Genomic DNA, 21441 nt, shown 5'->3' with positions numbered 1-21441 from the left:
CCTCTCAGGTTCAAGTGATTTTCCTGCCTCAGTCTCCTGAGTAGCTGTGACTACAGGCCTACGCTACCATGCCTGGCTAATTTTTAGTAGAGATGGGGTTATACCATTTTAGCCAGGTTGGTCTTGAACTCCTGACCTCAGGTGATCCACCCATCTTGGCCTCCCAAAGTGCTGGGATTACAGGTGTGAGCCACTCCGTCTGGCCTGGGATGCCCATATGTTCGAATCTTACCTTGAACATTTCTTGACCCAGACCTAGAGTCTTCATTTCTCTTAGGAGACTTGGTTCTTTTTATTAAAAAATTGTATTTAGAGACCATAATCTGAGTCATATGGGGTTCTCACTGATACTGTATTGGACATCAGTCTTGGTTTTTTCCATGGCTAGTTTAGCTCTTCTCTTACTCAGAAACTTGGAAAATACAGAGAAGCAAATGGCTTGCTGGATTATGTAGCACTGCTTCAGCTGATGAGTACCAGAATGCCAGTTTCCTAATTTGGAATGGGAGCTCTACCTGGTACTTGGGCCAGTCAGGACATCTCCCTCCTGTTGTAAAGAAATATAATTAACACTCAAGAGGAGTCCTGTGACCTTCTCAACTTCCATGTGAGCTAGTGGTCCTGAAGGTTGTTCTTCTCAGCCAGAGAGTTAGATCGTTGGAGGCCATGGGTGAAGCGCCCATGTGTGATGTGCTGGCTGTTGTCCAGAACACTTTTATCCCTCTCTACCCTGATTCATTTGTCTTCTGTCCATTACATCTCTTTGTGCCTTTCAACATTATTTCACAAGAGACAATTTTATGCAGGAAGAAGAGAGACTCCAGGCTGGGCTTGGCCAATCGCCAGTCGCAATGTCACATGAAACTGCAGATGCAAATGTTGATGGTGTGGCAAGTCGTTTAGCACAGACTGTGGGGTGGTTAGGAGTGTGGCTGGAAAGTTAAGGAGAGATTAGCTCTTGAAGGATTGTAAAAACCATAGAAAGGACTCTGTCCTGAGTGCAGGGGATGGGATAGTAAAACTATTAGACTTATACTTTACAGGATACCTGCGGTTTGAAGGTGGAGGCCACCCTGGAGGCAGAAAGAACAGTTTGCAGGTTCTTATGGTAATCCAGGCTGGGGGTGAAGGCAGCCTGACCTCAAGCATTGGCTGGGAGTATTGTAGGAGAATTTTAGGAAGAGGATTTGATAGGACTTGAGGATTGGGTAAGAAGGCTGGGGGAAGAATAAGTCAAGGTCAATGTCCTCATCTCTGGCTTAGGCAACTATGTAGGTGGCAAAATGAAATGACGGTGGCATGTAGGAGAAGGAACAGGTTCGAGGAGTGAGAAGATGAAATTGAGGGGTCTGTGAGCCATCTGAGTGGAGATACGAAGGCTATTTTTGGTGCTCAGGTGTGACAGTTCTGAGCTTGGGAAATTGAAGTAGTGGTGTGTCCACGGTCCCCAAGAGATAACCATGGAATCAGAAGAGTAGAGGCTGAAGATGGGACCCTCCCCCAGGAAGCACTTCAGTTGATCAAAGGACTTGGGGGAAGATGATGGTCCTGCCAAAAAGGCCAAAGGCATTCCCTGAAATGTGGGTAGCTCCAAAGGAGAGCCTGAAAATAAATGAGGTAGTGAGTGCCAAATGTGGCCAAGAGATTGATAAAGTCAGCCTTCCATTTGGTTTTGCCATTCAGAGGTCATAGGAGACCTTAATGAGAACAGAAGAAGGTGAGGCTAGAAGGTGACAGCAGTGGATGGGCAGAGACAATGTCTAGACAGTTAGAGAAGACCTTACTGATGAACCGATCCCAGTGCAGCCACTTAACTGGTTTTGTGACCTTGGGCAAGTCATTTATCCTCAGCTGTAAAATGGGAATAATATTAGGGTCTCTGAGATGTTTGTGAAGTGTAAGCACAGGGCCTGGGACCAAGTGAACAGTTGGAGAGGCCAGCTGCTCCACTGTGGTTATTCCCTGCCGTCACTCCTAGGAGACAGGTGCCATGGCGGGCCTTGAGTGGCTAATACAACTATGTCACACAGGTCTTGCTTAGGGCAAGTGTGCCTGTCTAACAGGCAGACTGAGTGACCATCAAAACAGCATTGAGTGCACAGTAGGTGCAGGGTACTTTAGGGAGGGGATATGTTATGTGGTGGGTGATGGTTAATGGGTATGGGCTTTATTTTTGGGGTGATAAAAACGTCCTAAAAGTGGCCAGACATGGTGGCTCATGCTTGTAGTCCCAGCACTTTAGAAGGCCGAGTTGGGGGGATCACAAGGTCAGGAGTTTGATACCAGCCTGGCCAACATGGTGAGACCCCCATCTCTACTAAAAATACAAAAAATTGGCTGGGTGCGATGGCTCATGCCTGTAATCCCAGCACTTTGGGAGGCCGAGGTGGGCAGATCACGAGGTCAGGAGATCGAGACCATCCTGGGTAATGCAGTGAAACCCCGTCTCTACTAAAAATACAAAAAATTAGCCGGGCACGGTGGTGGGCACCTATAGTCCCAGCTACTCGGGAGGCTGAGGCAGGAGAATGGCATGAACCTGGGAGGTGGAGCTTGCAGTGAGCCGAGATTGCACCACTGCACTCCAGCCGGGGCGACCGAGCGAGACTCCGTCTCAAACAAACAAAACCACAAAAAATTAGCTGGGCATAGTGGTGGGCACCTGTAATCTCAGCTACTTGGGAGGCTGAGGCAGGAAAATCACTTGAACCCGGGAGGTGGAGGTTGCAATGAGCTGAGATTGCACCATTGCACTGCAGCCTGCGTGACAAGAGTGAGACTCCATCTAAAAAAAAAAAAAGTCCTAAAACTGATTGTGGGGGTGGTTGCACAGTTCTGTGAGTATACTAAAAACCATGAATTGTACACTTTAAGTTGGCAAATTGTATGGCAAATGAATTATATCTCAGTAAAGCTGTTGCCGCCCCGCCCCCCCCAGCCCCAAATTAGCCAGGCTAGGAGGTGGGAAGAGCACAGGGAGAAGGAATGGCATTAGTAGTCTCAGAAACACAAAACTGCCTCGTGCATGATAGCAGCCTTGGGAGGTGGAAGGAGAAAGTAGAGTGTGTGTCGAGGGTTTGCAGCAGCGAGGTCTGGATAGATGCATTGGGCTGGTTCCTGGAAGGCTGTGGGTGTCTTAGAAGGACATATTGCTCAGGAAGGATGAGAGTTAATGGTAAAAAAATTTTTAAAAAGAGAGAGATACTTAGGTTAAGGTTAATGTGTAGGAAATGTCTTGTTTAGGATTTTCTGTGTATGGTCTTGCCTGGAAATTTTTTTTTTTTTTTTTTGAGACAGAGTCTCGCTCTGTCGCCCAGGCTGGAGTGCAGTGGCGCGATCTCGGCTCACTGCAAGCTCCGCCTCCTGGGTTCACGCCATTCTCCTGCCTCAGCCTCCCAAGTAGCTGGGACTACAGGCACCCGCCACCACGCCCGGCTAATTTTTTGTATTTTGTTTAGTAGAGACAGGGTTTTACCGTGTTAGCCAGGATGGTCTTGATCTCCTGTCCTCGTGATCCGCCCGTCTCGGCCTCCCAAAGTGCTGGGATTACAGGCGGGAGCCACCGCGCCCAGCCGCCTGGAAATATTTTATACATTTCATTTTGTTTGCCAAAGGAAACTCTATTGAATTGGTGAAATTAGATGACCACAACTTGGACAGCAAGATGAGCTTAGCTCATTCCTAAATTCCTCTGAGTCAAACGTGATCCAAAGGAAGAGATGACATGGTACTGGCAATCTAGTGACTACAAGCAAGAGAGGGGAGCTGGTGGCTGGGGGAGGGCATTGGGAGAAGGGTGTGCAGAAGGCAATAATGGAAGGAGCATTTACTCTGTGGAAGGAAGGGAACGAGCATGTTGAGTTGTGAGAGCCTGGGCCCCACACAAGCCTGAAGTTTTTCCCTCTTGTTAGCCCCACTGCCCTGGGCAGTGGCATTGCTGCACAAGGAGACCCAGTGCTCAGTGGCGGATGAACTGGCACAGATTGTTGGTGGTGCCTGGCAGCCTGCTGCACTCGTTGCTCCCCTCTAGCTTGCTGCTGCTGCTGTCTGTGAGGATGAGGCCCCAGAGCAGGAATGGAGGCAAGGGCTAGGCATGGGGGAGGTTTGGCATCTCTCTGTCATGAGCCAGTGTGGGAACCTAACCCCTCAGTGGGTGAAGAAATGGGGAATTGTGGAGGAGGTAGGGTTGGTGGTGTGATACAATTAGAAACTCACTGGGACTGGCGTGGTGGCTCATGCCTGTAATCTCAGCCACTTAGGAGGCTGAGGTGGGAGAATCATTTGAGCCCAGGAGTTTGAGGCCAACCTGGGCAACATAGTGAGAACCACCCCCTGCCCAATCTCTAAAAAAAATAATAATATGGGAGGCTGAGGTGGGAAGGTCGCTTGAGCCTGGGAGGTTGAGGCTGCAGTGAGCCGTGATCACACCACTACACTCCAGCCTGGGCAACAGAGAGAGACCCTGTCTCAAAAAAGAAATAATAATAATAATTAATTTTTTTAAAAAAAGAAACTTGCTCTGAGGGAGAGGATGATTAATCTGTACAAAATTACAGCTAGATAGGAGAAATAAGTTCTATTCTATACCATAGGGTGACTATATTTAACAATAATTTATTATATATTTTCAAACTGCTGTAAGAGAGGATTTTGAATGTTCTCAACACAAAGAAATAATAGGCCACGTGTGGTGGCTCATGCCTGTAATCCCAGCCCTTTAGGAGGCTGCGGCAGGTAGATCGCTTGAGTTCAGAAGTTTGAGACCAGCCTGGGCAACATGGTGAAACCCCCATATCTATTAAGAATACAAAAATTAGCCGGGCGTGGTGGCGCATGCCTGTAATCCCCAGCTACTTGGGAGGGTGAGGCAGGAGAATTGCTTGAACCCAGGAGGCAGAGGTTGCAGTGAGCCAGGATCACGCCCACTGTACTCCAGTCTGGACAACAGAACCAGACTCTGTCTCAAAAACAAAGAAATAATAAATGTTTGAGTTGATGGATATGCTAATTACCCTGAATTGATCATTATACAGTGTATATATGTATCAGAATATCACATGTATCCTATAAATATGTGCAATTGTTACACATCAGTTATAAACAAAAAAGAAACTTGCTCTGAGGCTCTAGAGGATGGATTTGCGGGAGCAGGCCAGAAGCAGGACACTTGCTAGCCGCTCTTGCAACTCTCCAGGTAGGAGAATATGGACTAACCGGGGCCGGAGTGGAATGAGGGGGGATGAAGGACCAGGTCAGAGATCAGCTTGGGAGATGAAACCCACAAGATTGGTCCAGTTTTTATTAGATGTGGGGTGAAGGGGGTTAGAAGTCAGGCTGCTGGCTTAATAAATGACTGGGTGGATGCTGGAGCTCCTTTTGAGATGGGGGCTACCAGAGAAGGGATAGGAAATTTAGGGGTGCAGATTGGGGGGTGGGAGGGGAAGTATTCTATCTCAGATGTCTGAGGGAGTCTGGCAGGCAGTTGGCTGTGTGAGGAAGTAACACTAAAGATATTAACCTGGAAGTTACCAGTACACTGGCTGGTGGCAGTTAGGCCCGCGCCAGGCCATCTGTTGGCTCGTAGCCAGGGCAAGCCTGCCTTGGAAGCCTAGCTCTGCCCACAAGTCCTGCCAGGAGGCTAGAGAGCAGCCTTAACTGTGGGCCAAGTGGACACAAGTGTGGCCTAACGAGGACACCTGGCATGGAGCCCAGTTTGGCAAGCGGAGCAGAGAGAGGGACAGCCGGGCTCTCCCTCCAGATTCCTGCCGTGTCTCTTCCTGCATGATGCTGGGGCATGGTGGTTTTTTGTTTTCTTGTTTTCTTTTTGACTAAATATAATTTTTTAATTCCAAAAAGTTGGTAGAAGGATGACTTGGTGTAGACTCTCCAAGGGGTATACATTGTCACCCCTTTGTCAAAACACTGCATGTATATACCGTGTGACCCTGCAACTCAACTTATAAGATTGTGTCCCGTAGATTAGCATGGGATAGCATGTACAGAGGTATTTACGCCAGCCTTGTTGGTAACAGCAAACTGTTAGAACCAATGGAATATCTAGTGATTTGGTTATGGTCTGGTTAAATAAACCATAGTCTATTCTTACAATGGAATACTACAAGAGAGTGCTCAAAAGCATGAAGTTCCATAAGGGCTGATTTAGAAATATATTGTTAGGTGAAAAGTTGCAAAGCGTTACATGTAATCCCTCATCTTGGTAGACTACCAGATGGACATACACATGTTTTTGGAAGCATAGGCGCCAAGTTGTCATGAGTGACAACCTCTGGGGAGAGGGATTTATAGAGGCTGGGAGGGGGAAGATTTCAATGTTAACTTTTTATGTACTCTTCTATTGTTTAAATGTATTACAGTGAACACATTTTATAATTTGAAACATTCAATAAAGATATTTAAGGAAAATTAGGACATATAGGTAAGCAAAGAGAAGGGTACCCACACCCAGCAGCCATCAAAGCTGAGGCCTGTGCTGGAGAGCCTGGGACCTTTGTGGTCCAGGTTTTGTTTCGCAGCATTGTAGGGCTGGTCTGAGTCTTAGGGAACCCCCATGAAGCCACTTCTCTTTACACCTGAAGACTCCTAAGTCCGATGGGGGTGCTTGAGGGCCCAGGCCAGAGCTGGACTCTTCTCATGTTAGCTGGCCAGAGCTGCAGGGCCCCTGTCCAGGTACAGCCCCTGTGAGCAAGTGACCACTTACCTGACTGTTTTTCTGTCTGTCCTTTGCCTCTTCCTCCTGACCCCTACTCCTGTATTCCCTTTGTTGGTTACATCTTGCACTGGCATATACTTTAGCCAGATTTTATAATTTATTTATTTATTTATTTTGAGAAGGAGTCTTGCTTTGTTTCCTAGGCTGGAGTGCAATGGCGCAATCTCAGCTCGCTGCAACCTCCGCCTCCCGGGTTGAAGCGATCCTCCTGCCTCAGCCTTCTGAGTAGCTGGGATTACAGGCGCGTGCCACCACACCTGGCTAATTTTTGTATTTTTAGTAGAGACGGGGTTTCACCATGTTGGTCAGGCTGGTCTCGAACTCCTGACCTTGTGATCCACCTGCCTTGGCCTCCCAGAGTGATGGGATTACAGGTATGAGCCACTGCGCCTGGCCTTTAGCCCAATTTTGTCTGAGAAGCTATTTATGGTCAAGTCAGTAAGAGTCCCCACAGGAGCCAATAACTGCTGTTTCCAAATCCCTGCCACAGGATGTCTTGTCAGAACTTGCTCTGGTGGGTGATAACATATACTTTTTCTTGGGTTTACTCAGCAATTTCTTGGGCCTGGTTTCCGAGATGGAGCCAGTGCTTTAACCGCTGCTAGGCCTTTTGAAGTACCCTCAGCATAGGCAGATGTCAGCCATTCAGGGCTCTTAGTAAATAAGGCTTTCTGGGTGACTAGGGTTTCTTGATGGCAGAGATGGAAATGCTTCAACACCTTATTTTAAACATTGCATAATACACTTCTGGAATGTATTAGTCTCATTTCCCTGCTTGCTTGCTTCCTTTCCTTTCTTTCCTTCCTTTTTTTTTTTTTTCTTTTTGAGACTGGGTCTCGCTCTGTTGCCCAGGCTGGAGTGCAGTGACCCAAACACAGCTCACCGCAGCCTTGACCTCCCAGGCTCAAGCAATCCTCCCACCTCAGCCCCCCAAGTATCTAGGGCTATAGGCATGCACCACCACACTTAGCTAATTTTTGTATCTTTTGTAGAGAAGGGGTTTTGCCATGTTTCCCAGGCTGGTCTTGAATTCCTGGGCTCAAGTGATCCTCTTGCCTTGGCCTCCCAAAGTACTGGGATTACATGCATGAGCCATCACACCTAGCTCCTTTTCTTTTTTTAAGACAGGGTCTCACTTTGTCGCCCAGGTTGGATTGCAGTGGCATGATCATGACCCACTGCAGCCTCAACCTCCTGGGCTCAAGTGATCCTTCTACCTCACCTTTCCCAAGTACTGGGAGTACAGGCATGTGTTACCATGTCTGGCTAATTTTTTATTTTTTAGTGGAGACAGGGTTTCACTATGTTGCCCAGGCTCCCTGCTTTCTTAAGTGGCACACACTGAACATAGCAGAGTTTCTCCTGCATTAACGGCTGTTAGACTTGGAATGAGATGGAATAGAACCACTGTCCCTGAGGGCCCAGGTCTGCCTCCCATAGTTTTGTCCCTGGCCTTCTGTCAGGCCACCCATTCACTCTTCCTGCTGTGGTCAGGATGCCTACTATAGCACCAGGGTCCCCTTCCCAACCTGTAGCTGCTCTTGGGCTTTGAGCTCAGTGGTCAGACACACTGCAGCTTGTTAGGAGGATCTGCATCCAGAATGAACAGGTGCAAGGACATGATATGACCGTCTCTAAGTCATCTGCGCCTGCTCAGGGTCAGGACCCTAGGGCCCCTATGGGTTGCCAGAACCTTTCTTGAGTTCTGTGTGGAGCCAGGCATCAGGCAGACCATGGCTCCCTTTCTGGACAGCTGTGTGATGCAGAGATGTATTTGCCCACTTGTAAAATGAAACAGAAATCACTTACTCGTAGGTTGTAAGGATTCAACAGCACAGTCCTAGCCAGAGTGGATGCTCAATAGATATTTGCCTGACTGGATGAGTGACAGCTCTTTTTTTTTTTTTTTTTTTGAGACAGTCTCACTCTGTCGCCAGGCTGGAGTGCAGTGGCGCGATCTTGGCTCACTGCAACCTCCGCTTCCTGGGTTCAAGCGATTCTCCTGCCTCAGCCTCCCAAGTAGCTGGGATTATAGGCACCTGCCACCACGCCCGCCTAATTTTTGTCTTTTTAGTAGAGACGGGGTTTCCCCATGTTGGCCAGGATGGTCTCGATCTCTTGACCTCGTGATCCGCCCACCTCGGTCTCCCAAAGTGCTGAGATTACAGGCATGAGCCACTGCGCCCAGCCGTGACAGCTCTATTGGCACTGGCTGAGTACTAGGCTTTGGGGGTGTGGGGGAGGAAAAGCCAAGTCTCCCACCCCCCAACCCTAGGGATGCACCATTTCATAGATTTCCCTGTTTCTGAGTTATTAAGGACTTGCTTTTATTAGACACATACTAGGCAGTCGAGACAAAAGGAGTTGAGACTTAGATAAAGGGAATTGGAGACTTGGGAGGGTCTGGCTGAGAGGGAGAGCAAGAGTGTAGAGGGCTGAGGATGCCCATGCTTCCCTCCACGTCCTCTTCAGCCTTGTCCCTCCGAAGGCTCTGTCTTCACTCATGCAAGACAGACCAGTTCCTTATGACCGACTCAGGTCCATGTGGTCTCCGGTTTGGCTTTCCAGGCTTATATCCACCTGCTGTTCTCTTTCTTTTCTTTTCTTTTCTTTTTTTTCTTTTTTTCTTTTTTTTTTTTTTTGAGACAGGGTCTCACTCTGTTGCCTGGGCTGGAGTGCAGTGGCTCCATCATGGCTCACTGTAGCCTTGACCACCTAGGCTGCAAACCACGCACCACGACGCCCAGCTGATTTTGTTTATTTTTGGTAGAGACAAGGTCTCATTATGTTGGCCAGTCTGGTCTCAAAACTTCTGGGCTCAAGTCATCTTCCAGCCTCGGCCTTCCAAAGTGCTAGGATTACAGGTGTGAACCGCTGTGCCCGGCCAACTCCTGTTCTTTTTTTTTTTTTTTTTTTTTTTTGGAGACAGAGTTTTATTCTTGTTGCCCAGGCTGGAGTGCAATGGCACGATCTTGGCTCACTGTAACCTCCGCCTCCCGGGTTCAAGTGATTCTCCTGCCTCAGCCTCCTGAGTACTAGGATTACAGGCATGCGCCACCATGCCTGGCTAATTGTGAGTGTGTGTGTGTGTGTGTGTGTACCAGAGACAGGGTTTCTCCATGTTGGTCAGGCTGGTCTCGAGCCCTCGACCTCAGGTGATCCGCCCATCTTGGCCTCCCAAAGTGCTGGGATTACAGGTGTGAGCCACTGCGCCTGGCCCAACTCCTGTTCTTTATGAGACATTCCTGCATAGCTCTGTAGGTACCTGTAGTCCCTCTCTCTCAGAGGTTGATGACTGGGAGGTGCTGACCAGGAGTCTGAGGCAGTGATTAAATTGGAGGGATGTGTTGAAGGGGAACTGGAGCTGGCGTACCCTCTTCCTACCAGAGGGGCCCCTCGCTGTGGACAATGCCATCCTCCCACCACAAGGGGGTGCACCAGGATCACTCCACTGTCAAGGAGCCTGGGGAGGGAAGTGTGGCTCGACCCCGTGAGTCATCCAGGCTCTCTCTCCTCCGCTTTTCCGTGGGGCAACTGCCACCAGCACTGTCCCTTGGGTCTCTGCCCTGGGCCCTACTTCCCTCACTTAAGTCCCAGTTGGCCTTCTCAGATGAGGTAGGGCTTGTCGCTTAGTGTCTCCTGTCTGTGTACCTCTACTCACCCTCACCTCCCTGTGCGCTATCTTCCTGAGTTGGGAAGGAGAAGGCCAGGGGACATTTCCTGATGCTCTCTGCCTTGGTGCCCAGTGCAGGCTGCTCCAGCCTTGCCCACCACACCGTCCTCATTTACCCTCACCTGGGTCATGCCAGCAGCTCAGAGTTGGAGCTGCAGGTACAGCACAGTGTGCTATGAACCTAAGGGTCTTGGGAGCTCCAAGTAGGAGCTTGAGGCAGCCCAGGGATCAGGGCTACACTTCTCAGGCTCCTAGAACCATGCACCTCCCTAGGTAGTCATCACTCTTGTCTTCCCACGCTGGCCTCTCCAGGAGAGGGAAAATTTGTCTTCAGGACAGAGGATGAATTTTTCTCTCTCCTCAACCTCATTTGGCACTCCCTCTGAGGGGCATGTAGGATGTATGTGGCATGTATAGGTACATATATGCAGGGTGACTCCGGGAGATGGCCGAACCAGGCACCTGAACACCATGTAAGCACTGCAGGTCCACACGGTCAGGCTGGCGATGGGTTATCATCAGTTGATTGACAAGTCTCTCCTACCGTGTACTCCAGTTTGGAGGCCTCTCCATTGGGCTGCTTGGCGTCTGCCTCATCCAACACCTATTCCCTGGCTGATGTTTTAAAAAATCTATCCTGCACTAGAATGTTGGTCTTCCTCCTTTTCAGAGGCAGGAAAATCAAGGCCCCGAAGGGTGCTTTAGTAGGCCAGGCTGCTGCTGTGTGGCCTGGGCACTTGCTCTGTGTGTCCAAACCTAGCAACTCCCCTGAAGGACCAAGGAGTAGGCACGAGGGGCAGTGCTGGGGTTGCCCCTGTGTGAATGTGGGTGGTCCTGAGGACCGCTGGGCAGATCGGTGGCAGGGGAAAGGAATATGTGGAGGAGCAGCCCTGACTGGTGCTGGACACTGCTTTCCTGGCCAGCTGTTGCCTGGCCCTGGGCATTTGCCCAGACCTTGCCCCACTTTGGATGCTCAGGCAATGGTTTTCAGGCCTTGACCTCAACAGAGGCTTTTGTGCTTGGCTGGTGGATGGGGCTTTCTCCTCTGAGGAGTCATCTGAAACTCAGCCTTTACTGCCTGCCCCTGTCCCTGTGCTGGTGGCCACTCAGAGGCTCCACGGCCCCAGCGTCTCCCCTGCAGCTGTCATCAGTTCTTCTGAGGCTGCTCCATGGGTATCCAGGCCACTGGTCTCACCAGGAGCCCCTGAGTGGCCCTCAGGGGCTGGGTTGCAGGGAGTCAATGTGGTCTGGGCCTGATGAGGCTAGAACAGTGTCATAGCTGGACAGGCTCCTGGAGGTACCGTTATCCAGCTCTCTTCATCTGGGAAGCTGGGTCCAAGGTAAGGCCCAAGGGCGTAATTATGGTCTCCTGACACCTGTCTTGGCAGTTCCTGTCCAATCACTCTGTGTTCTTTGATTTTTTTTCCTCTTTATCTATTCTTTCATTTGTTCACTCAAGGATGCCTGGACTATATCTCTGTGAACTGGCCCCCAACTCAGGAAGGTGTAGTCGTGCAAAAAGGACCCTGCTTCTGGGGCCCTTGTCTTTCCCTCAGGCCTTGCCACATGGGATCTAGCTTGGAACTTGAAGGGTTGGGAGCTGATGAATACAGATGAGCTGCAGTCCACGATGTAGCACACAGGGCCCTGAGGCTGCAAAGTCACGGGTTCAGCTCTGCCTGTTTTCCCGTGCCCCCAACCCTTTAAGGTTCAAACTAGATACCATATCACAAGGCCTGGGGGAGCACAGGGTCCTGGAATGTCGCCCTTCAGTATCGGCCCAGGCTCCATGCCTCCCACCTCCCCCAGTGGCTTCAGTCATTTGGACCTAGCTTCCACTGTGTGGTCAAGCAGGTGACCACGTCCCTCCCAGGGGCCAGCCTGGGTCCACAGCACTGGCTCACTCTGGCATGTTACTGTTGTCCCCGCACCTGTCCCACAAGGCCCTTGAGCAGGGCCGCTGAGGGGAGGACTGAAAGGCAGGGTGGGTGGGGTCCTGGGGTTGCTGTACTGGACCAGCTTGTATAGTTACTGCTTCTGCCATCTTCTTGCCTGGACCAAGCCTCTTGGCTCTGCCAGGGAAAGGTATGGGATGGATTAACTCCACCTCTGGCCTGGGCTGCTCTGTCCAGTTTCTTTTTTCTTCTCTTTTCTTTTTCTTTCTTTTTTTTTTCCCCTCCTTCCTCCCTCCACCCTCTTTCTTTTTTCTTTCTTTGTTTCTTTCTTGAAAGGGTCTCATTCTATCACCTAGGCTGGAGGGCAGTGGCACGAACACTGCAGTCTTGACCTCCTGGGCTCAAGTGATCCTCTCGCCTTAGCCTTTTGAGTAGTTGGGACCACAGGCACGTGCTACCACACCTGGCTAATTTTTGTATTTTTTGTAGAGACAGAGTCTCTCTGTGTTGCTCAGGCTGGTCTTGAGCTTCTGGACTCAAGTGATCCTCCCACCTCAGCCTCTCAAAGTGCTGGGATTACAGGCGTGAGCCACCACGCCTAGCCTCTGTCCAGTTTTCATGAGCCGCAGGGAATGGGACTTTATGCTGACAGTGCATGAGCTCACAGCCCCAGATGAGGTTTGATCCCACGAGCCCAAACACAGGGCCTAGGTCAAAGCAAAATGAGTATTTCCTACTTTTCTCCTTTGGGCTGGCTCTAGGCACCATGGAACTGGCAGGATGCTCCAGCCAGGATCCAGCCTGACCTGCTTATTCTCACTGAGAACAGCCACTTCTAGGGAGCCCTAGAAATCCCCTCCACCTCCAACTGAGTGAGCCCCAACTTTCCTTCGTGTCCTTCCTAAGATGGCTGTGCATGTGGAACAGGAGCCCAGCATCAAGAGCTGACAGGATTGCTCAGGTAGTGCAGGCCAGCAGACCCAGAAGCTAGACATGGGCATGGGCCAGGTTTTTTTTTTTTTGAGACAGTCTCCCTCTGTCGCACAGGCTGGAGTGCAGTGGCATGATCTTGGCTCACTGCAGTCTCAACCTCCCAGACTCAAGCCATCCTCCCACCTTAGCCTCCCGGGTAGCTGAGACTACAGGCACGTACCACCACGCTAGGCTCATTTTGTTTTATTTTTTGTGGAGACTAGGTCTCACTATGTTGCCCAGGCTGGTCTCAAACTCTCTGGGGTCAAGTGATTCCCCTACGTTGGTCTCCCAAAATGCTGGGATTATAGGTGTGAGCCACCGTGCCCAGCCTCGGCCAGCTTTTGGGCACAGCACATTGCCATAACTGGCCTTCCTTGGGCTACCTGGCATCTGGCCAGGCCAGACCACTTTACCTCTTACTCATGCCTAGGCAAACTCACATCTTTGGGAAAATGAAAAGAAGCTCTTCTTCACAGTTTCAGATCCACCCCAACCTGCAGGTTCTATAACCGTGGTGGCAAACCTGGAGAAGAAATAGCTTGCTTCGGTCAAAGTGCAGGGCATCAACAGAGGAGGGTGTGGCCCCCACCTCCCAGGGTGAGGCTGGGTTGTCTGATTCTCAGGCTGGGCTGTGGCCAGGGAACCTAGGAAAGCCGCCCTGCAAGCCCTGTGTCTCCTGGGACATGCCAGTCCCATGGAGCCTTCGGGCCTGGGTGGGGACGGCCTGGTGACAGGCTGTCCAGGCGGATCTCCACTCAGTCAGAGGAGAGCTTCTTGGAACTTGCCCTGGGTGCAGCAGTAACCAGTTCTGCCCCTCCCTTTGGCACATGGGACTGTCGCCTGCCTGGCACCCTCCTGACTGTCAAACGAGTTGACTTCCTCCTAGGATGTGAGAAATGCTTTCATCCTCCCAGCCGCAGGGACAAGGTGTTCCTGAGAGTATGAGGGTAATTAAATGTGTCTCTGCCACCACCTGCCACCTGTTCCAGAGCAGGGAGTGGGGTGATGAACCCAGGGCAGACAGACATCCTTTTGCTTCCTGGACTTGGGAGGTGACTCTCCCATTTGATCCCTGTGTCTGATGTTGCTGGTGGTCGGTGCCGCTGGCCCCTGGTGTCAGCTGGACCATCTCTGCAGATCAGCCCCATTCCCCTACTGTGAGTGCCTCACCTCACTGAAAAACCTCTAGCATGAAACAAAATGTGGGTCCAGGGACCGAGGAAGGAGAACTTACTGTCTTTTCCCTGCAGGAGCTCTGCCTCAGCTACCTGAAACCTAGTAACCGTGCCAGCAGGAGGCTCCAGGTTCTTCCCAAGACTGCTGGCCTGCCAGCCCAGAGGTTTCCCATGAAGCAAGAGCTGCCCTTGGCAGACCTCCTGTCTGCTCCTGAGACCCTCAGGGCAACTCAGGGTGCGGTGGATGGTGCAGAGTTCTGTCCTTGCCTCTCTCTATCCAGGTTGCTGGGGCTGCTCAGAGCTCTCTGTGATCTTGCTGATAGGTGAGATGTAGGTTTGGGGACAGAAGCCCCGGCTCTTGAGCCAGCCCTGTTTCTCTTTCCCCAGGAGATAGCAGAGTGTTAGCATGCTCATGCTGCACAAGGTCTCCTGCAGGCTTTATGACAGGGAGGAGGGCATGCTAGAGGCCTGGGAAAGGGCTGGGACAGACCATGGAGAGGAGGAACAGGTACCTTCTGTACAGGACTTAGTAGGACAGCCTAAGCAACAGCCTGGAGTCAAGGCTACACACTGCTGGGCTCATGGTGTCTGCCAGGAGAAATGGACTGTGGTATGCTGTGCTCAGCTCTCTGTAAACCACTGCCTTTGCTCAGTGTCCGTGCAGTGCCCTGGGAGGCTGGCACTGCAGAACCTGTTACCCAGTGACTGGCCAGGGGCCTGGTTCCAGAGAGATTCCACAAGTGTTTTAGGGCCAATTTGTAGACAGGATTTGAACACAGGTCCTTGTGGCTCTGAAGCCCAGATTCTTTCTCCCCTGTCCCACTCAGCTGCCTAAAGAATAATGTCTTGAAGCCAGTGATCTGGCAAAATGGATCTGCAGAGGGGGCTGGGGCTGTGGGATAGATCAGCTGATGGGTGATGGGTGGGCCTGCACTGGCCAGGGAAAGGTGCCATGGATACCCCAGTTGAGGGTGATAGTGCCAAGGCTCTAGATGGGGAATGGCAGGTGGCACGGGGGGAGGGGGGAAAACTGGCATTTGATAGGAAGTGTTGGAACTTGGGGTTACTCAGTCAATTGGTGTTACGTGAGGTTTGCAGAGAGCCTGTGAAGGACCCTGGCAGAGGCCTGGGGGCTGAAGAGGACACTCATACTGTGCTGCAGGCCCCAGGTGAACCCAGGGTTAATGGTTTCTATGCTGTGGCTCCCACACTGAGAGTTCCAGATGTGGTGCTCTGACCCTGCAGATCCAGCCAGCCAGTGCACACATCTGCTTTGGAGCTGATATGAAAAAAGAGGTCTCCTCCCACCCCTGAGCCTGGGGAGGAGGTCAGGCGCAGCACATTCACCGAGGAGGGGCAGGGCAGCTCTCGCTTTGTTGGGCCACCAGCCTGGCCATCTGTCCACATCGGTCCATCTGTCTGAGTTTTCCTACTTTGAGCCAGTAGAAGTTGTAGCATTGGAGGTAGAGCCCAGGTCCAGTCCCTTCGAAGCAGACTTCTCAGCCAGGCCCAGGGGAGTGGTAGAACAGGCTCCAGGGCTCTGCCACCCTTGCAGAGAATGGCACTGTGGGCACACCAGAGTCTAGGGAGCATGTTCTCACATCTGGTTCCATTCAGTGGGCCTCAATTCCTGAAAACCCCTGAGCTCCCCAGGAGAGCCTCACTGAGTGACCTCTGGAAAAGCAGAAGTAAAGTCTGGGAACACTCTGTCCTCTCACACTCTGCTGTGGCCAGCTGGCCAGCAAGACCCCTCCATGGGCCGGCCATGAGGCCACGGGGGAGCCTCAAGCGGGGCTGCCCCGCCTAGTATGCTGGCCAGGGGCTGCCTCCATGCCTACTGGGTCCTGGGGCATGTGGGACCAACCCCCTGGCATGGGCCAGGACCCTCTTTTCTGCCTCCCTATGGCCCTTGGGGAGGAACTGCAGAGGCCTGGGGGCTGAAAAGGCCGTGTGCCATCTGACCCTGGGAGCCCTGGAGAGGCTGAAAGATCCCCTTCTGGGTTGGCAGGATCTGGGAAAAGTTTCAGGAAGTGGGCAGGGGCAGGGCTGCCCAGCTGCCACCTCTCAAGGCCTGTCTGGGGTTGGCTGCCAAGCCCATACTTTGTCACACAGAGAGCAGAAAGCACTGGGCAGGCTGAATGTCCCATGCCCTCCTACTAATCAAGGGCTAGGGTGATAGGGGTGCTAGCTGGGGCCCAGTGTGGCCAGCCTGAGTCTGGTGCAGCCCGGCGACCCCTGAGAGGGGCAGCCATCCCAGGTGGGTCTTGGGCTGCAGCCTTCCCAGGCCTCTTCAAAGACCTCAGCTGCCCCTGCTGGAGCCAGGGCAATGGTCCTTGACACAGGCAACCTCAGGGTGGACAGGGCCGGCCTGTGGAGGCGGGAGGGCAGGGACTCTCACTTTCCAGGCTGGGGGTGTGTCTTCCCAACCCAGCCTCTCTATGGGCCTGAGAAAGCAGCACTATTTCCTGCACTTCAAGGGCTTCTCTCCGGCAGCCTGTGGACTTCCCTGGAGCACTTGCTGGAGCAGAGGTCACAGGAAGGTCACTCTGGCCGGCAAGTAGCGCTGTTAGACCAGTCAAGGGCTGAGGTAATGCTAGGGCTGAGGGCACGGGGCCTCACGGGCTGTGGGGGAGAGGCAGAACTCCAGCTTCAGGGCCACATGGACTGCTGGGTGAAGGTGACAGCGAACCGTTCAGTTTGGAGGACTTCATTCTGGTGATGGTGTGGAGAGTGGTCTTGGGAGTAGGGAGCCAAGATGTGGGGCGGAAGGCCTGGGTAGTGCCAGGAGATGGAGTTGGGGGGAGAGTCATCTGAACATGGGGACAAGAATGTGGGAAGCAGAGGAGGTGTGGGAAGCTCCTGGGGTGCAGACTGAGGAGCAAGCCTAGGCCTAAGGGAAGGCTGGAGACACCGGGAGAACAAGTTGGTCTGCTGCTTCTGAGTTGGGGTTTAGGTCAGACAGCAGAGAGAACTTCCTGAGAGCAGCAGCATCTTCTTGAACATGAGAAATCAGCCTTCAAGGAAGTCTTTTACTGTGAGAGATCCCAAGCTGGCCAGACATTCCTGGTACTGGGCCATGGATGGGAGGATTTGGGGTAGACAGCTGGGCTTGTGGGTAGACCAGAGCGGTCCCCCGAGTCTGTGCTAGCCAGAACACTGCTTGCTCATGCCTCGGCCGAGCACGTCTGGGCCTCTCAGTGGCCATCACTGAGGCTGTCAGGCTGCTGAGCCCAAGGCCCAGAGCAGAACTAGCCCCTGGCTTCCCAGAGCCCCTGCCGTCCTTGGCTGCCCTCAGAGGCTGGGCCAGGGCTGGGTGGCCAGGTCTCCCACAAAGCTCTCAACAAGTTCCAGGCCTCTCCTTCTGTGCTTAGATCCTGCTCCCAGTCACGTCCCCTCCCAGTCACATCCCCTCCTCCGCATCCCTCAGAGAGAGCAGGAAGCTGGGGAGGAGGGAGCATCCCAACCAGCCTTGTCCTGGGCCTGACCAGTACTGTCTTAGGGCTTGGGGCTGCCAGCCACTGGGTCTGGGAGCCAGGTTTCTCCAACACGGCCAGAGCTGGTTTAGAAGCCCTGTGTGGTCTCCTCATGGGTGAGCTGAGGGTTCAGCAGGCCTCCTCCTCTAAGTCGCCTTCTTGGCTGGCAGGCTGTCCCCTTTCCCTGGGTCACAGGGAGATGTGGGGTTTGGCCAGGGAAAGTGGTCTGGAACAGCCCTTTGACATCGTCCCTGGGGGCTTTTAAAAAATAAGTTTCCTGGTAAGGAAGACTCCTCAGGCCTTGGGCAGGATTCTCAGTAGAGTCTCCCGGGTTTGCTCTGATCTGACAAACGCCAGCAGAAACCACCCAGCCGCCTGCGTTCCAGCAGTGCTTGGAGCCGTGGCTTCCCCAGATGCAGCGTCAGCAGAATGCAGCAGCCAAGGCACAGGGGTGTTTGCTTGGAGGCCCGTGCTGAGCCCAGGAGTGGGGGGCCTGCAGAAGAGAGCCCGCTGCTTGGCTTTGCCCGCTCATTCACATGCACACATTCCTGGCTTCTCTAGGAATGGATGGTGCCACAAGGGATGCCAGAGGGACTTGTCCCTGAGTGATGACAGTCCAGTGACAGTGCTGACGGTCCATGCCTGTCAGGTGAGCAGTGAGTGTCCAGGCTGCCTCTGAGGAGGGGAAGAAGGCATGCCCTGGCTTCTCCCACCCCTCTGCCACCACCTGCCAGCTGATCTGGGACTGAAATCTGTCTGGACAGCTGAGTCCATATCTGAAAAGCCTGTCCTGGGTCAAGTGCTGGGGAATAGAGCAGTAAAGGAGGTGCAGAGTGGGGAGGAGAGGAGGAAACCAGATTTGGGGACAGACAGAATCCCCCAGGCCTGCTCCACATCGCAGCCCCTCTACGCCCCAACTCTGGAACTCTGGACAGGTTTCATGTTCTGTCTGATTTCTGTTCCTGAGGCTGAAATGGGCATGGTTGAGAGGTCCAGCACACAGGTTGCTCCTGGCATGGGGCTGAGTACACCATACAGCCCATATGTTTCCAGTTAGAGTAGATCTAGGTTGCCCACTTCAGGTTGGGATGAGGGGACTCCCCCCTGACCAGTGCCAGGTGTTGGATAGAGAGTCATGGAGGCCTAGGGAGGGGAAAGGTGCTTGGCAGTGGGGAAGTTGCTGAGCTAGGGAGAGAAGCCATGTGGAGCAAAGTGGGATGCTGGAGCAGAGGAAGTTTCATGCTGCTTGAGAGCTCATGAGGATCCTGAGTGGGAGGTGACAGCTCACTCGGGGAAGCCTCCCAGCAGCTTGTGCCAGGGCCTGGAAGAGCAGTGTGTACGCAGATGCCTGGGTGAGGCCCAGCCCCTGATGCTTTGGAGGGGAGGGATCAGGAGGCCAGACTGGGGTCTAGACTCCCAGTCCCAGGGAATAGTGGAGTCACTGGCAGGAGTGCCACCACCCAAAGGACTGAGTTTTTCCCTGGAGCTCACCCTGTACATCTGGCCTGGCCTCTAGGCCCAGGCTATAGCTGAAAAGGAAGAAGTCTCCTGGCCTGAGAAGGGCTCTTGGCTGGCTGCAGTGGCTGTGTGAATAAGCAGACAGGTTTGGTCTGGCAGCTGCCTCACCAGTGCCTGGGTCTGACCCAGAGAACTGTATTCCAGTTCTGGCTCCCAGCTGCCATCCGTTCTGCAGCTTCCCCTAGTGGAGATTTCAGCACTTGCTGGGCCTGGGCCAGAACCCCAAGTATATAAAATCAGAGCATGAACATGACTTTGATAAATTAAGAAGGCTTCATTTTAATACCGCAGTAAGAGGAACCAGTTAATATTCTCACCATTTCACATCCACAAAAACCACATCAGGGGCATTAACAATCTCTCAGTTTTGTACAAACAAACCATGTTTCTCTTAAAAAGACTTGCACACGTGGCTCATGCCTGTAATCGCAGCACTTTGGGAGGCTGAGGCAGGTGGATTACGAGGTCAGGAGTTCAAGACCAGCCTGGCCAACATAGTGAAACCCTGTCTCTACTAAAAATAAAAAAAAATTAGCCAGGCATGGTGGCATGCACTTGTAGTCCCAGCTACTCGGGAGGCTGAGGCAGGAGAATCGTTTAAACCAGGGAGGCAGAGGTTGCAGTGAGCCGAGATCGTGCCACTGCACTCCAGCCCGGGCAACAGAGCAAGATTCCATCTCAGAAAAAAAAAAAAGGCTTGCACACTTGCCCAAGCTCAAGGATATTAAAATCTAGCATATGAAACCCACTTCTAGAGGTAGAAATACAGGCAATATATTATTTCAGCAATGACCATCAATTACAGTTAAGAACAGTTAACAACCAAATGGGTAATGAAATACTGCAACCACCCAAGTTTACTGAGCAAAGCATCTTTGTCACCCATGCCTTACTCTAGGAGTAGCTGGGGCTTGGTTAGATGTGGTGAGGATGTAGGAGAAGAGATCCCAGGGCAAGGGCTCATTGTAGACGGCCTGGGGTAAGGATGTGAGAGAGTGCACATCTCCCAGGCAAAAAGGCATTGGGGTCCACAGAGCAGAACAGGGGCAGGTGGCTTCTGCCTGCCCTGCCTGGCTTTCTCTTCTGTGCCCTTTTGGGTGGCCATGGGAGAAAAGTGGTGGTCAATTGCAGAGTAATGGTGAAGGCAGCAGGTGTCTCCTGCAGGCCTCAGGAGGTTGAAGTTCACTCCACGAGTGCCCAGGAGCCACAGAGGTCATGAGTGTGGCCTGCCACCAGCCCCCCAGAGATGCAGGTGGAAGGCGTCCATTCCAGAGACCTGTGCATACCCCTACCTCCAACATGCTGTATTCCATCTCTCCTTTAGCACGCCTGATGTGCTAAACTCCAGGTTGGGGCTGTCTTCTCCTGATGGAGTACACAGCAGGAAGGGCATCACAGGGGTCCCCTAAGCTTGTAGAGGGTTTATATGCCCCACTTCCCTTCCTCTCTAAACAACCCAGGCTAGCATGGTCTCCTGAGCCTCAAAGACACCTGGGGAGGCCGTGGCCAGGACAGCATGTGGAGGTGGTCCCGAGTGCAGCTCTGCCTTTGATCCCCTGGGCAGCCTCCCCAGGGGATGGAGAGGCATGTAGTCTTCCAAGCCAGCCTCCGCCAACATGTGCCTGGGTATCTTCTCAGCCACTGTCCTTGGTACTGTCCCCAGGGAGCTTCTGTGTCCTGTATCAGGTGGGATAAGTACTGCTAAGAAGAATAACACAAGGGACAGTGATGGGCTGCTGGAGAAGCCTCTGAAGAGGGGGCATGTGAGGAAAGATCTGAAGAAAGGGAGGGAGACAGTTCCACTTTCAGGCCAGGGGACAGGGAAGGGCCCTGAGGTGGGGACATGGCTGGGGATAGTGAGCATGGGGGAACGGCAGGACCTAAGTCAGAGAGGTAAAGCGGGGATGGTGGGACCACCACATGAGGGCTCTGGAGGGGACTCTCTTTCTGAGTGAAGTAGGAGTAGGGGAGAGTTTAAGACCAATGAATGGCATGGTCTGCC

The 21441-nt window shown here is 52.5% G+C and overlaps 1 protein-coding gene across 1 annotated transcript in view; it reads left to right on the top strand.

Moving 5' to 3' along the window:
* ATP6V0D1 (ATPase H+ transporting V0 subunit d1) overlaps positions 1 to 21441 on the top strand; it is a 42858-nt gene that overhangs the window by 4897 nt on the left and 16520 nt on the right. The gene's annotated exons all lie outside the window — the stretch shown is intronic.

The sequence above is a fragment of the Pongo pygmaeus genome, chromosome 18, assembly GCF_028885625.2.
Source record: "Pongo pygmaeus isolate AG05252 chromosome 18, NHGRI_mPonPyg2-v2.0_pri, whole genome shotgun sequence".
Taxonomy (NCBI): Eukaryota; Metazoa; Chordata; class Mammalia; order Primates; family Hominidae; genus Pongo; species Pongo pygmaeus.
Note: the sequence above shows the minus strand (reverse complement) of the source record. Positions and strands in the feature narration are given on the sequence as shown.